Source organism: Rosa rugosa, chromosome 2 (genome assembly GCF_958449725.1).
Source record: "Rosa rugosa chromosome 2, drRosRugo1.1, whole genome shotgun sequence".
NCBI lineage: Eukaryota > Viridiplantae > Streptophyta > Magnoliopsida > Rosales > Rosaceae > Rosa > Rosa rugosa.
In genome coordinates, this window is record NC_084821.1 from 46,041,230 (window position 1) to 46,044,602 (window position 3,373).

Here is a 3,373-nt window from a genome sequence, read left to right on the forward strand (position 1 = left end):
TGTGATCGACACACCATATCTAATATATATGGTGCATGTATTTTATTACATACATGACTGAAGCTTGCAACAATCAGAGGGAGATTCTCATCAGGGGGAGCATTCAAAATCATGCTACCTAGGACATATGCGCTTTGTACTCTTTTTCTCCTTCGACCAGGGTTGTTTTTGTCCCACTGGGTTTTTGTTACCTGGCAAGGTTTTTGACGAGGCAACATTAAGCGCGTCCAACACCATATCATTTAGTGGTGGACATCCAAGGGGGAGTTATAAATATTATATAAATGTGGTTGTCCACTGTAAATACTCATTAGTTATGTCCTTATGATGTAAACATTACTCCTATATAAAGGGGTCTAATGAGAATGAAATACACACTTCTACCTTCTCCATATTCTATTTCTCGCTTCTATCTCTATATTTTTCTCTAGTTTATAACATTTTTAACTTTTTTCTCATTTCTTCAATCAATTATTACTAACTATAATTTTTTTTTTTTAATTAGACACTTATTTATATGTTATACATCCAGCTTCTTGATGGCTGCATGCTCCCCGCTTTTAAGCACTCCATAATATACACTTCCATATGAACCTTCCCCAATCAAGGCATTTGTCCCAAAGTTAATTAATAGTAATTTCCTTTAGCTCCTCTACTGGTATAAGCGGAACTTCATTACTTCAATAGGCTGGACCTTTACCATTTGACCACCCTTGGGCGCATTACCGGAGGCATGATGACTTCCCTCATTTCCCGTGTCATGAAACCCAACTCAGTTTGAACTCCAAACTCGAATTGACAAAACCAGTGGCAGATATACAAAAAACAAATGCAAGTCATATACCCAAAATAAAAAAGAAGCATCAAAATATAGCCCGTTTTAACACACAGGCTGGATTCAACACAAGACCTACACTACAGGACGGTGAGCATTACCTACAGGATTTTTCATCATGTAAGCACCTCCATTGTCAGTAGATTTATGCATATCATCTTCATCACAACAGCTGAAGCAGTTCATGATTCTTTTAACACACAAAAACCCACAATTAAAATGAGGAAATGAATAACACCCAAGTCATGAAAAAACAAAATTCAGTAAAAAAAGTGATCCCCTTAAATCTAATCCCATCAAACTCGCAGACCTTCAGAAAACATACAAGGAACCCTTGCAGTTATAAAACTCATCATGGAGAAAACAAGCAATTCATCTTAATTACCAAGTTAGCATTGGGCTCGAAAGATATATCATTCTCAAGTGATTTGACCCCAATACAGCAAAGCCAAGCAAGAAGCTTGGCGAGTAAGGGCAACCAAAACAGATAAACATAAAAAAAAATCCAAATTCAAAGAAAAAAACTATCAATCTCACAATCGAAGAAAAAGATGATGTGAATACCGGAAGAGAAGAATTCTCGATGAGCTTCTTGTCCCATCTTTCCACATGCCGTTTTCAATATGCTTCAGCCGGCCATGCGCGGCCCTGTGAAAATAGTACTGAACATTTCTGGGAACACACCAGCGACATCTTCAACCTTTCTTTCTCTTCCAACCTCAGTTACAGTTACATATATTGCAGGTTTATCAGTTTATGGTTTCTGATATTTTGGAGAGATGAAGGATGACCGAGAAGACTTCTAAGTCTTGGAACCTTATCTCCTCTCGATGCACATGCCTTTTTCTTCTCCCTTAAATAATGCCCTTGTGGTAACAACTCCATTCACAGTTTCATCTTCCATGTCCTGTGCGGGTTGACTTGATCACGGACGTCTCTTCGTGAGAATTCTCTTTGGTGATTTACTTTTTTTTTTTTTTTAGAAGCCTTGGTGATTTACAGACAACGTAATCAAACTTGTTACCAGGGCGCGTTTTGAGTCTTTCAAGGCCCCGGGCAAGAATTATCTTTAAGCTCTATATTTCTATGGGGGATTCTAGTTTGACCTCAAAATTGCTTTTTGGACCTCTCCTACTTATTGGACCTCTAATTCACTACTAAGTGCATCTCCTTAATTTTACTAAAATATCCTTGAACAATTAAATTTATTCTTCAACAATCTTTTGTTCTATTTTTTTTTTAATTATCTCTATTAATTCAACTAAGAGAAGAATAAGCATAATGAATTGACCAAATTGCAGATTTGGACTGGTTAAGTAAGTCAAGTTTCAGGTATTAACGCTGCTCGTGAGTCTTTCGGGTATTAACGCTCGAACTCGAAGAAGAGCCCATCCTAAAAGCGAGATTCTTTGATGTTGGTTTCCCTCGGTTCTATGAATCAATCCAACATTTTGGAGTGTTGTAAGCCATGGAGAATTGAAGATAAAGCTTTGAAGAAAAAGTTAAGGGAAGCAGCAGAACAAACTGATGAGAAATTATAAGTATTTTTTGTTACTGTTGCATTCATCTATCCCTTCCTAAAGTTGAAACAAATAAGGAGTAGTTTTGCTTACAAGTATAAAGGCCAAACTTATCTAATTCCATATTTGAAACATGGAACTTTAATAGAAAACAATAACAATTTAAAAATTTCTACAAATGTATCATCTCGCATCCAAGCATGGGAGATTGAAGGGAGAACATACTTTGAAAGTAAAAAGAAAAACGCCGTTAATTTGTCGTGGGAGGTAAGAAGAGTTTTTTTTCTTTTCTCTTTCTCTCTGTATCCTTATATGTCTTTTTATATGAGTTGACAAAGTCCAATAACTATTGAAAAATGATGGAGGTCCATATAGCAAATTTGGAGGTCCAACTAGAACCACTCTATTTCTATTGGTAAACTCATATAAAGAGTCATTTAGTCCTTATTCCTAAATTTGTCAAAAGTGCAATAAAGTTCTATAAAAATCCATGTTTATAAATTTATTGAGGATTAACACAGTTACAAAACAAAAAAAATGAAATTTCTTCTTAATTGAAATCAAACTAATAAAAACAAGATATCTTTCAATGAAAGTGTCAAACTCCACCGCAAAAAAAAAAAAAAAAAAAAAAAAAAACCATACTGTAATATCTTTCTCATTCTCTATCAGAGTCTAAAATTATTATTATTATTATTATTTTAAAGGGGCTGGTGCGGCTACCCTCAAGCCTTGATTAATGAAATTCCAGAATACAAGGGGGGACGTAGAGCCTGAACTCCAGATTATAATTAGTATAAAGAGAACATCCTGAAACAATACCAAGACTCTCCACAAAATCTATGTATTCTAACAAGCACCAATTAACAAAGAGTGCACGAATGACTACTCCATTTGCTTTGACATAGTGGTGACACACCGGAAAGACAACTCTATCACGAGAAAGCATCATTACAAATAGCACAGGTTTCTCACTATATTACCGCACGGATATAAATCCGGCAACACTCAATTTCAT

General features: G+C 35.5%; 1 long non-coding RNA gene across 1 annotated transcript; it reads right to left on the minus strand.

Annotated features, from left to right (window-relative positions):
- Positions 1 to 303: 303 nt before the first annotated feature.
- Positions 304 to 1,652, minus strand: LOC133728000 (uncharacterized). The gene is made up of 2 exons (XR_009855495.1): positions 1,400 to 1,652; positions 304 to 1,025 (listed from the first exon to the last, which is right to left on the minus strand). It is a non-coding gene; the product is annotated as an uncharacterized LOC133728000 (long non-coding RNA).
- Between the last annotated feature and the right edge of the window lie 1,721 nt (positions 1,653 to 3,373).